This window comes from Oncorhynchus masou, chromosome 17, assembly GCF_036934945.1.
Source record: "Oncorhynchus masou masou isolate Uvic2021 chromosome 17, UVic_Omas_1.1, whole genome shotgun sequence".
NCBI classification, from domain to species: Eukaryota; Metazoa; Chordata; class Actinopteri; order Salmoniformes; family Salmonidae; genus Oncorhynchus; species Oncorhynchus masou.
Window position 1 is genome coordinate 25,153,224 of NC_088228.1, and position 13,239 is coordinate 25,166,462.

At 47.9% G+C, this 13,239-nt stretch overlaps 1 protein-coding gene across 1 annotated transcript in view; it reads left to right on the forward strand.

Annotated features, from left to right (window-relative positions):
- The window catches only part of LOC135558242 (potassium voltage-gated channel subfamily H member 2-like), a 71,999-nt gene that overhangs the window by 35,769 nt on the left and 22,991 nt on the right, over positions 1-13,239 (forward strand). The window lies entirely within an intron of this gene.

Sequence of the window (13,239 nt, forward strand, 5' to 3'; positions counted from 1 at the left end):
TGTTCCTTTTTAAACCTCTGAAATCTGAAACTATTTTATTTTTTACATTTAGCTCAACATTAAATTACTTCACCAATCAGTGTGGGTAGAGCAGCTTGCTATGGAGTGAGCAAGCTATTTACATGCATTGGACAGATGAGTGTAGGGCATGAGATGCGACAGAAATGTTTCCCTCTGGCGCTCGAGGCTGACCTTCATTACGCACACCTGTCACCATCATTACAGCAGCAGCGCTCATTGGACTCATCTGGACTACTTCCCTTTGTTGATTGCCCTGTCTATAACTGTCTGCTCCCCTATTTGTTCCCTGTGTAAGCCTTAATGTTGTAATGTATTCATGTCCAGATGCTGTCCTGTCTTGTTCCATGTCCGTTGGCATTAAATGTTCACTCCCTGTTCCTGCTTCTTGTCTCTACCAGTATTGATCCTTACAGAATGCTGACATCACTAAAAGAAGCATTGGGGAGTTTTGGTTGGTGACGTTGGGTCGTAGGGTGCCTCAGCGAGCTCGTCGGGCTTCCATGCCTTAGCTAGCTTGAGGGTTCGTCTTGCCTCGGTGGGCTCGGCAAGCGCCCACCCCACGTTATGCTTCAGCCGGCCCATCAGGCTCGCGCGCCTCAGCAGGATCGCCGGGCTCCCGCGTCTCAGCCAGCCCGCCGGGCTCCCGGGCGAGCCGGCTTTATAAAATGATTTAATGATGGGAAGCACTTTGTGACTTGTAATGAAAAGTGCTATGCAAATAAAGTGTATTATTATTATTACCTTTCAAAATAGCAATTCATATTTATCTTGACCTAATTCGACAGTCTCTCTTCACCCCCATACAAAAACTCATCACCCTTGAGCAAGGCATTTAACCCTAATTGCCCAAGGATCACCGTTGATAAAGGCAAACCCTGGTCGTGACCTCTGTCCAAGGTTGTCTCAGGGAGAGTTGGGATATGCAATAAACACATGTCTAATAGGACAAACAATTATTTAAAAGGTTTTGTGTTAAAACATTTGGAATACCTTTCCATGATATAGACTGACCAGGTGAATCCAGGTGAAAGCTATGACCCCTTATTGATGTCACCTGTTAAATCCACTTGAATCAGTGTAGATGAAGGGGGGGAAGATGGGTTAAAGACAATTGAAGACAATTGAAACATGAATTGTGTATGTGTCCCATTCATAGGGTGAATGGGCAAGACAACATTTTTAAGTGCCTTTGAACAGGGTATGGTAGTTTGGTTTGAGTGTGTCATGAACTGCAACGCTGCTGAGTTTTTCACACTCAACAGTTTTCTGTGTGTATCAAGAATGGTCCACCACCCTAAGGACATTCAGTCAACTTGACCCAACTCTGGGAAGCATTGGAATCAACATGGGACAGCATCCATGTGCAACGCTTTCGACACCTTGTAGAGTCCATGCCCCGAATTGAGGCTGTTCTGAGGACTAAAGGGAATGCAACTCAATATTAGGAAGGTGTTCCTAATGTTTTGTACCCTCAGTGTTTTCTTCTTGAAGAGTTTTTGAATGACTGTCACTTCTTAAGTCTGAGCTTAGCTATTAGAAATCTCATTATTTTGTTACGATCAAAGGGGTCCTCACAAAGGGAATTCACTGTGAGATCATCATCTAGGCAGGAACACACATTACACAGCAGCGATATGGACAGCAGCAATTAGAGAACCTCCATCACATTTAAATTCTGTCCCATGCGAGAGAGGAGAGAGAGATAGGGATGATGAGAGAGCTAGCAAAAGAGGGAGAGAGTAGCATACCACCCTGCATCCCACTGCTAGCTTGCTTCTGAAGCTAAGCAGGGTTGGTCCCTGGATGGGAGACCAGATGCTGCTGGAAGTGGTGTTGGATGGCCAGTATGAGGCATCCTTTCCTCTGGGTAATGATTGGGGACAATGCCCTGTGTAGGGTGCTGTCTTTCGGATGGGATGTTAAACAGCTGACTCTCTGTGGTCACTAAAGAGCTTGTGGCACTAATTGTAAGAGTAGGGGTGTTTACGCTGGTGTCCTGGCTAAATTCCCCATCTGCCCCACATACCATCATGGACCCCTAATCAACCCCAGCTTCCAAATGACTCATTCCTCCCCCCTGTAACTATTTCCCTCGTTATTGCTGTAAATGAGAATGGGTTCTCAGTCAACCTACCTGGTTAAATAGAGTGAGAGACAGCACTGTGTATATATACATAATAAGAAATGTTTACTGTTAATTTTGTATTGTTTATTTAACTTTTGTTTATTATCTATTTCAGTTGCTTTGGCAATGTAAACATATGTTTCCAATGCCAATAAAGCCCTTTAATTGAAATTGAGAGTGAGCCAGACCTGGGACCCTGCTGTAATTTAGGTCTGATGAGGAGCTGATCACTCCCCAGTCTAACCCCATGGGTCTCCATTATTGCCTCTCTCCCCTTAACGAGTCTCTTTGATTCACTTGACTATTTTGACGTTCAGCTTTATAATAAACACACACAGAACACTCAATGGTTATGCCCGAATTGATGTTGTGTGTGTTGAGACATATGATATCCTGTATGCAGACCATGATAAGCATACAATAACATCAGAGATAATCACACACGTGCCACAGTAGGTTCAGTATGATGTTGGTTACATACTGTAGAAGAGGAGGCTCGTGAGTGGCGCAGCGTTCTAAGGCACTGCATCTCAGTGCTTGAGGCGTCACTACAGACACCCTGGTTTGAATCCAGGCTGTCTCACAACCGGCCATGATTGGGAGTTCCATAGAGTGGCGCGCAATGGCCCAGCGTCATCCGGGTTTGGCTATGGGAAGGCTGTCATTATAAATAAGAATTTGTTATTAACTGACTTGCCTTGTTAAATAAAGTTTAAATTAAAAATTAAAAAATGTTAGACACACATCAAGCATATTAATATTCTATGGTTAATGGCTAACCCCACTGTACATCTCACTGATCTATTATTTGCTGACTCCTAAGGTTATTATTAGTGATGATGACTTACAGGGCATTGTGAATGGCTATTATGAGTGTACATTACTCATTTCTGACTTTTCATAGATGTGTTCACACGTAGTCTCACCCTGACCATAGTTTGCTTTGTATGTTTCTATGTTTTGTTTGGTCAGGGTGTGATCTGAGTGGGCATTCTATGTTGGATGTCTTGTTTGTCTATTTCTATGTCTGACCTGATATGGTTCTCAATCAGAGGCAGGTGTTAGTCATTGTCTCTGATTGGGAACCATATTTACGTAGCCTGTTTGGTGTTGGGGTTTGTGGGTGATTGTTCCTGTCTCTGTGTAGTTTCACCAGATAGGCTCGGTCACTTTGGTTTTTCTTTTTACTTGTTTTGGAAGAGAAGAGAACGAGCGCCATTCTCCTTTCGGAGATGGTGCTAAATACATCAACACGGTCGGTCCCTGGGATTGGGCTGGCCAACACGATTCGGTTTGCTTGGAAGGAAAAGGAGTTGAAGCCTTTAGGACGGGAATCTTTTGGAAGGATAATATTGATGGGGATTCTAAAGCTGACGGTGAAGGACGTGTTTTGTTTCCAGGGCAACTCGTTGGAGGGAGCATACGACGTGGCACTATATACAGAGGAAAAACACGATGATATCCTGAGAAGGGCAAGAGCAGTGGGAGGTGAGAGGCCGATGTGCCACTACGAAATAACAAGCCTGGCGAAGAATAACTTTAGGGTTGTAACTGTCAACATTTACAACCCTTACGTTAAGGACGAAGAGGTGAGGGCTTTTCTGGGGAGATACATGGATAACGTCTCCTCAGCAAGGCACCTCAAAGACTCCCTTGGGTTTTGGAATGGGAGGAGAGGCTTCCAGGCCCTCCTCAGAGAGGACCCAAAGGGACATGGTGGCTACCTCCATCCTCCTGCTATGTTCTCCCTAGGGGCTGACAGGGGGACGTTGTTTTATGCATGTCAGCCCCCATTTTGCAGGCGCTGTATGGCCTACGGTCACATATTCGCCTCGTGCAGTACAAGAAAATGCAGATTTTGTGCATCTGAGGATCACGAGGCGAGGGATTGTGACAAGCCTAAGACGTGCCATGGGTGTGGCTCGTCAGCACACCTGTGGCGGGGGTGCCCGGCCCGTCAGAGGTCATATGCGTCTGCGGCTGGGGGGGGAGCAGGAGCGGGGGATGGGGGAAGAAGAGGAGGGGAAGGAAGCACGCCTCATGACCAGAGTAAAGGTCCAGAGGGGAAGGCCACAAGGAAGGAAGAGGAGCAAGAAGCGGCGGATGGAAGAGAGAAGGAAATGGAAGGCACGGGAGTAGGAGAACCAGGAAAAGTGGCGGAAGAAGGCAACCGAGTGGAGGAGCATGAGAGAGAAGAAAGCGAGGGAGGAGTGGTGGAGAAGGAGACGGTGGAAGAGCAAGTGGACTGGGGGGAACGTGCCCTGGTGGAAGAGATGAGGGGTATGGTGGAGGAGCTGGCGGGGGGGGAGGGTGGTATCTCTCCACTGCCGCCATCACCAAAGAAGAGAATGAAGCGGAGGGAGTGATTGGCCGACAGTGAGGGGGAGGGGATGGCCAAGAGAGTGATGGGGGTGGGAGAAACCTCTGGGTTGCTGCTGGTTTCCCCAGGCCCTCAACGTCTGTTGGGTGGGGACACACCTAACAAGACTCAGGACTGGGTACAGGAGGAGGTGGGGAGTTTTTTGTTTGGGGACTCAGCCTCCCCAATTTTTTTCCAAACCAGCTGCAACACTGGGGAGGGGGAGGATTGTGGGGGTAGACCCAGGGTGCAGGGCACCCCGGAGCCAAATACTATTCCTGCATCCTGGGATGGTGTGATGGAGGAAGAGGGGGGGATGTCGGGATTACGGATGGTGTTCTCACCGGTAGATATGGAGCAGGGGAGCATCGGGTGAGTCTCCTGTTTTTGTTTTTTTTTCTGTCTGGGTTTAGAATTTGAGTGTATTACATGTTTTTATTTTTTCATGGAGTCTAATTTTACTTTTGTTAGTTTAAATGTAAGGGGTTTCAGGGATTTTGTTAAGAGGAGGGTGGTTTTTAGTTATTTGGAGGGTGTGGGGTTTGATTTTTGTTTTTTACAGGAGGTTCACCTGAGGGATGGAGGGGATGTTAGTAGGTTTAAGAGGGAGTGGGACAAGGGGGAGTCGGTTTGGGGTGTGCACTCATCGGGGGTAGGGATTTTGTGTGGGCACAGGGAGGTACAAGTGGAGGATTCTTTAGTGGTAATGCAGGGGAGGGTTATAGGGGTGGATGTCACGATAAGGGATTGTAAATTTAGATTAGTGGTGGTGTATGGGCCACAGGTGGTGGCAGACAGGAGGGAGATGGTGGACTGTCTGACGCCCCTGTGTGTCACAAATAGGAAATTAGTGATAGGGGGGATTTTAATACAGATTTAGGAAGAGGGGGGGATAGCAGTGCAGGCGCCATTGCCAGGCTAATGGCTTGCCATGGTCTGGTAGATGGTGGTCTGCACACTACTCCGAAAATGGACGGTCCTACATGGCGCAACTCCAGGGGGGTTGAGCGGAGGCTCGACTATATTTTTGTACCCAGGTCTTTGGGTAGTTTGTCTGGGCGGCTGTTGCCTGTTTTCTTTTCGGATCACGACGGGGTGCTCCTGCAGGTGGGGTCGCCAGTCTGCCTCTTTGGTAGGGGGTACTGGAAGCTAGATCGGGATGTGCTGGAGGAGCAGGCTTTTGTTGACGGGTTTTATGGTTTCTTTTGGAGGCTTGAGGGCCTCCGGTCCATGTGCGAGGGGGTGTTAGAGTGGTGGGAATTAGTTAAGGTGAGGATTAGGGCTTTTATAATAGGGTATTGCAAGAGGGAAAAAAGGGAGGAGAGGAGGGAGGTGGATCGTATCCAAAGGTTAATTGAACTCGAATACGAGGCAGGCAACCTCGGCGGGTCGTTTGACTGGGAGAGATCCGCAACCCTAAAGGCGCAGCTCAGGGAGTTGCAGGAGCGGAAGGCTCGAGCTTTCCTGGAGCGTGCGCATAGTGGCTTTCTAGAACATAATGAGACTTGTTCTGCTATGTTCTTTAAGTTGGTTAGGGCAAGACAGAGTAGGAAGGTAATGCATGGTGTTAGGGAAGAAAATGGTAGTATAGTTAGAGAACCAGAGGATATGGTCAGGGTGACAACTGATCATTTCCAAGGTTTATTTAAGGAAAGGGAAATAGATGTAGAGCAGGGAAATGTGTTTTTAGAACACTTGTCCAGGCGGTTGCCGGAAGACATTAGAGAAGTGATGGAGGCCCAGATCTCACTAGAAGAGGTTGAGAGTGCTCTTAGGAGGATGGGAAAAGGGAAGGTGCCTGGGATGGATGGGCTGCCGGCTGAGTTTTATCTCAAGTTTTGGGGTATACTTGGACCAGTGGTCCTTGAAGTCTTGAAGGCCATCCTTGAGACGGGGGTCCCTGGGGGATCAATGGCTGTTGGTGTGCTGTCACTTTTATATAAGAAGGGGGAAGTAACAGACCGTGGCAACTGTCGGCCGTTGACCATGCTGTGTGTAGATTACAAGCTACTTGCAAAGGTTTTAGCAGACCGGTTGCGCACAGCCCTTCCCTACGTCGTTCATGAGGATCAGACGTGCGGGGTAGAGGGCCACTCTATTAGATGGAACCTACAGTTAATCAGGGACTCCATCGCTTGGGTTGAAGATAGAGGACTGCCTTTTATGGTAGCAGCGCTAGATCAGGCGAAAGCCTTCGATCGCGTGAATAGATCCTTTTTATTGAGTGTTAGGTCGATTAGGATTTGGGGAGAAGTTCATAGGATGGATTCGTACATTATATGTCGGAGCGGGGTGCCGAGTTAGTGTAAATAGTCACTTGGGTGACGTGTTTGACCTCTCGTCTGGGGTCAGGCAGGGGTGCCCACTCTCGGCTCTCCTCTTCGTTCTGTACATGGAGCCTCTGGGGGCTGCCATTAGGGCAGACACAGGGGTGGAAGGTTTGCTGATCCCTGGAAGTGGTGGGCTGCGTGTTAAGATGACGCAGTACGCCGACGACACTTCCTTGCTGTTGTGCAAGGACTCGTGCCTGACAAGGTCCCTTGCCATCTTTGGGGATTTCACCCGCACGTCGGGAGCAGTTCTGAACCATGCAAAGACTTCCGTCAAGTTTTTAGGAAGATGGCGCGGTAGAACGGATGTGCCTGGGGGGTTATCTCTCTGTGAGGGGGCCCTGAGGATTCTCGGGGTCCATTTTGAGACCTCTGGCTCAGCGACACTAAACTGGAACATGCGTATCGCAGTGGTACAGAGGAAGCTAGCAATGTGGAAAGCTAGGTATTTGTCTTTTATGGGCGAAGTCCTGGTCCTAAAGGTGGATGTGTTGCCGTCTCTTTTGTATTTAGCATACATCTACCCATTGCCGGCTTGTCTGAGGAGGCCTCTAGTGAGGCTTGTGTTTCAGTTTATGTGGAGTGGCAGGTGCGAGTGGGTCGCCAGGGCACGCATGCTCTGTCCCATCGGGGAGGGAGGTAGGGGGGTACCACATTTCCCCCTCAAGCTGGATGCAATTTTTGTTTTTTTCTTGTTAACGGAGCTTGCTCATCCAGTGATACACCCGTCCGGTTACCTCCTGCGGGTGTTCTTCTCGTATCAGGCGAGAAGCGTAATGGTGTGGTCTAACACGGGTCCTCGGGCGGAACAGCTGCCGTGGCACTTTGGTCATGCGGCCAAGTGGCTGCGTGCGCACCCTGAGGTTGAAGTTGCCCTAGTAGGTTTAGATCACAGGCACCTGTACGAGGAGGTCAGAAAGGCAGGGAGTCCGGCGTCTGTAGTGGGCATCTCGGAAGTGTTCTGGGAGGGGGTGCAGGCATGGGGTCTGGACAACAGGCTCAAGGACCTGAATTGGTTGAGCCTCTATAAGTGCTTGCCGGTACGTTCCATCATGTACCTGTATAGTTTGGTGCAATCCCCCACCTGTCCAAGATCCTCTTGTGGCAGGGAGGAGACTGTGCGCCATGTCTTTTGGGACTGTGCCTTTGCCGGAGTAGTATGGGCTAGGGCACGGGTGTTGTTAGGTTTGGTAAGGGGGGATTTTGTATTGACGTGCGCCAGGTTAGAGAGAGGTGTAGGGAGAGCGAGAGGGACGGATAGGGACAGGTTTCTGCTCTGGCTTCTCATGAGTCTCTTTAAACGGGGGCTGTGGGAAGCCAGGCAGAACATGGTGAAGACAGGGAGAGATTGGGGGGTGGAAGGTATATTGAGGAGGATGGAAGGAGATTTGAGGGGGAGGATGAAGAGGGAGGAGAGGAAGTGGGGGCAGCATGCTGCTCGGGAGAGGTGGAAGGGGGGTTTAGGGCTGGGTGTTATTTAGATTTGTAAGGGGATAGATTAGGGACGGGGAGATAGGGAAAGGTAGTTTGTAGGGTGACGGGGAGGGAAGATGCTCCCCTGAGGTTTTGTTTGGGGTTTTTGTTTAGTTAAATTAAAATACCATTATTGAAGTATGAATGAAAATTATGAGTTGTAAAGAATGAATGGTATTGAATGTAATAAATTATAAAAAAAAAAAATAAAAAATAGGCTTTTTTTCGTTACTTTTATTGTTTTTGTACTGTTCGTGTTCTTTTTTTCATTAAACATGAATCTAAATAGCCATGCTGCATTTTGGTCCTCCTCTCCTTCGAAAACCGTTACAGAATCACCCACCACAACAGGACCAAGCTGCGTGGTAACGGGCAGCAGCAGGAGCAGCGCGAGGAGGAATGGACATGGGAGGATGAGTTCGATGGTAAAGGACCCTGGGCACAGCCTGGAGAATATCGCCACCCCAAAGAAGAGCTGGAGGTGGTAAGGCGGAGAGGCGCTGGTATGAGGAGGCAGCACGGCGGCATGGATGGAAGCCCGAGAGTCAGCCCCAAAAATTTCTTGGGGGGGGGCACACAGGAAGTGTGGCGAAGCCAGGTAGGAGACCTGAGCCAACTTTCTGTGCTTACCAGGGGGCTGGAGAGACCGGGCAGGCACCGTGTTATGCTGTGTAGCGCACGGTGTCCCCAGTGCGGGTGCATAGCCCGGGGCGATACATTCAAGCTCCGCGTATCGGCCGGGCTAGAGTGGGCATGGAGCCAAGTGCCATGAAGCCGGCTCTACACATCTGGTCTCCAGTGCGTCTCCTTGGGCCGGCTTACATGGCACCAGCCTTGCGCATGGTGTCCCCGGTTCACCTGCATAGCCCAGTGCGGGCTATTCCACCTCGCGGCACTGGCAGGGCGACCGGGAGCATGCAACCAGGTAGGGTTGGGCAGGCTCGGTGCTCAAGAGCTCCAGGGCGCCTGCACGGTCCGGTTTATCCGTCACCACCTCCAAGCACCAGCCCTCCGGTGGCAGCCCCCCGCACCAGGCTGTCTCTCCGGCTCATCCTTACAGGTGCTCCCGCCTGTCCAGCGCTGCCGAAGCCTTCCTCCTCTCCAGCATTGCCGGAGCTTCCCGTCTGCCCAGCGCCGCCAGTGCCGCCAGTCTGCAAGGAGCCGCCAGTGCCGCCAGTCTGCAAGGAGCCGCCAGTGCCGCCAGTCTCGGGGGGCCGCCAGTCAGCCAGGGGCCGCCAGTGCCGCCAGTCAGCCCAGAGGCGCCAGACCCCCTCAGCCCAGAGGCGCCAGACCCCCTCAGCCCAGAGCCCCTCAGCCCAGAGGCGCCAGAGCCCCTCAGCCCAGAGGCGCCAGAGCCCCTCAGCCCAGAGGCGCCAGACCCCCTCAGCCCAGAGGCGCCAGACCCCCTCAGCCCAGAGGCGCCAGACCCCCTCAGCCCAGAGGCACCAGACCCCCTCAGCCCTTCTGTCCAGAGCTTCCGCCCCTCTGTCCTGAGCTTCCGCCCCTCTGTCCCGAGCTTCCGCCCCTCTGTCCCGAGCTGCTGGTTATTATTAGTGATGACTTACAGGGCATTGTGAATGGCTATTATGAGTGTACATTACTCATTTCTGACTTTTCATAGATGTGTTCACACGTATTGTCACACCCTGACCATAGTTTGCTTTGTATGTTTCTATGTTTTGTTTGGTCAGGGTGTGATCTGAGTGGGTATTCTATGTTGGATGTCTTGTTTGTCTATTTCTATGTCTGGTCTGATATGGTTCTCAATCAGAGGCAGGTGTTAGTCATTGTCTCTGGTTGGGAACCATATTTAGGTAGCTTGTTTGGTGTTGGGGTTTGTGGGTGATTGTTCCTGTCTCCGTGTTAGTTTGCACTAGTATAGGCTGTTTAGGTTTTCTCGTTACGTTTATTGTTTTTGTACTGTTAGTGTTCTTTTTTTCATTAAACATGAATCTAAATAGCCACGCTGCATTTTGGTCCTCCTCTCCTTCGACTCAAGAAAACCGTTACACGTATAGCTGACTTCCGATGTTTTTTTTTTGCTCTAAAATAACTATACATTTCTGAATTAAGGATTGGTACAGTGGTCATTGGTGCTATATTTTTGTAAAATGTATTCTCAGAATCCAAACTGAGTCATGCTATGTTTGTTCAAGTGAAACAGTGATTCTGTGGGATTTTGTTGCCAAGCCAAAGGTGGATTAGTCTTAAAATCTGTTTTAGAGTTAATTGTACAGAGATTAGTTTTCCTTTGCTCTTACGTACTCAATAGGGGATCTCACACAAAGTAATTGTTGTTTTAGGTACTTCTCATTGCGTGGGACTTGTTATTTCCTTTCGGGCCACGGTCCTAGCCTCTCGTCTAATTCTTCTCTGTGAGAACACTGAGTTCCACAGATCAATAAGGTGATTCTCCTCTGAGAGCAGAACCAGCCTTTTATTAACATTCATTGTCCAATTATCCCCAAGACTCATTTCCTCTCTAGTAGATACTACACACTGGGCACAGACTTCAATTCAACATCTATTCCACGTTGGTTCAACATAATTTCATTGACATGACGTGAAAACAACATTGATTCAACCAGTGTGTGCCCAGTAGGTAGGGCTACATCCCAAATGGCACCCCAGTCCCTATATAGTGCACCACTTTCGACCAGGGCCCATAAGGGGGTATATAATACATCCCAAATACTAGCTCTGTTCTGCCAAACCCTTAAGGGTCATCTTCATGAACAGTATCCACACCTAGTATCAATCCTTAGCATTCTCTCAATGATCTACTGCAGTATCTACACTTGTGATGAATTTGATGAACATTCTATATATACTGTATCAGACAGACCCAATCTCAACTCCTTATCTACGTTGGGATCTGCTGGAATGCGATCTGTCTCTCATTGACGTGTCATTGTTCTGCCATCACTTAATGATACGTATTCATGCTGGCTGGATGAGCAGTTTTATTGGCAGTGGTGTAAAGTACTTAAGCAAAAATACTTTAAAGTACTACTTCAGTAGTTTTTTGGGGTGTCGGTACTTTACTTTACTATTTATATTTTTGACTACTTTTATATTTACTACACTACATTCCTTAAGAAAATATTGTACTTTTTGCTTCATACATTTTCATTGACACCCAAAAGTACTTGTTACATTTTGAATGCTTAGCAGGACAGGAAAATAGTCCAATTCACACCTGTGTCAAATGAATATCCATGGTCATTCCTATGGACTCTGATCTGGTGGACTCACTAAACACACATGCTTCGTTTGTAAATGATGTCTGAATGTTGGAGTGTGCCTGTGGCTTTCCCTAAATTAAAAAAAAAACTAGAAAATGGTGCTGGTTTGCTTAATATAAGGAATTTGAAAGCATACTTTTAATTTTGATACTTAAGTATATTTTACACCAAATACTTTTAGACTTTTACTCAAGTAGAATTATACTAGGTGATTTTTACTTGAGTCATTTACTAATAGGGTATCTTTATTTTTACTTAAGTATGACCGTTGGGTACTTTTTCCACCACTGATTATTGGATGATTCTAACAGGTATGTCCATAATTCTGTCAGGCATCTCTGGTCCTGTTCCAGTTTTAAGCAGTCTGAACAGCTCAGCTGTCCCCCTGGCTGTGTTATTGCAGACTGAGATAAGATAGTAGCGGCACAAACAGACCAATAGTTCAGCTCTCTCCTCAAGCTAATATGTAAATACTTTAAGAAGAGAAAGAGACATCTCCAATGAGTAATTCACCGTTTGTGATGATGAGGGAGGGAGGGTGGAAGGATGGAAGAGAAGGGGGGGAGAGAATGACAGAAGGAGAGAAAGACAGAGGGAGAGAAAGACAGGGAGAGAGAGATGGTGGAGGGGTAATCTTTTCCGGGATATAATCCTATAATTTATTTTGGTTTATATGGTGCTTATGTTCTTCATGTAAACTATGATCTTGTTTCCTTAATGCCCCAGATAAAGAACCAAGGACAAGGCAGTTGTAATATCTCCTGCGGGAACAAAAAAATATGTTATACATTATGCTAACGTATGTTTACATTTTTTTGTACCGGTTTATTTGGGTCACTTTTTCCACTTGGGACTCTTATAATTCCAGCCAATGATTTCAGTCAAATCCTTTGTGTAGCAGTTTTCGATAGGGTCATCATGGTTATGATCTATCAGTTAATGGTGTGCTCCACATGTCAAAGGTGACTTAGCCTATCCAATATGCTGTAAATCTGTGTAGATTATAGATGTGGTGTGCCCAGAACAAAGGGTTTAGTAGCAGATGGTTTTGCAGTACGGTGTGTGATATCAATGAGATGAATTAAGGTAGAATAAAGAGCCATGTTAGAGCTCTAATTGAGGAGGGGTGATAATTCAGAATATTCCTCCTGTCCTCAGTACTGTCCCTGTCAGGCCTGTCCTGTGTCCTTCATGCTACAGCGTTTTCTGACTACCTCCTCCCCATACCTACAGTCAGTCAGTGCCCTCCATGCCCCCCCTCTCTCTCTTGCTCTACCTAATCCCCTTGCTCTCCCTACTACCCTCTCCCTCTCTCCCCCCTCTCTATAATCCCCTCCCTCTCCCTAACCTCCTCGCTCTCTCTAACCCCCTCTCTCTCTTTATCTCGCTCTCCTATTCCTCCTCTCCCGTTCTCCCAGGGGAAGCCAGATTAGTTTGGCTCCTGGTAAAGCTTTAGCTCTCTACCAGGTTGCTATCACTGTCACCTGACACAGTTGGACTGAGACGGGATGTGTAGGAGTTACTCACCTAGTTACATCACAAGACATGCTTACAATATTATGCAGTCTATAGTTCTATCCTGAATATTGAATGATAACAATAAATACTTTATTTGTTTCACTGCAACATTATTTTCTTCTCTCATATAAGTACTCTGTGACAACTCACATAAACAGCACTGACTGA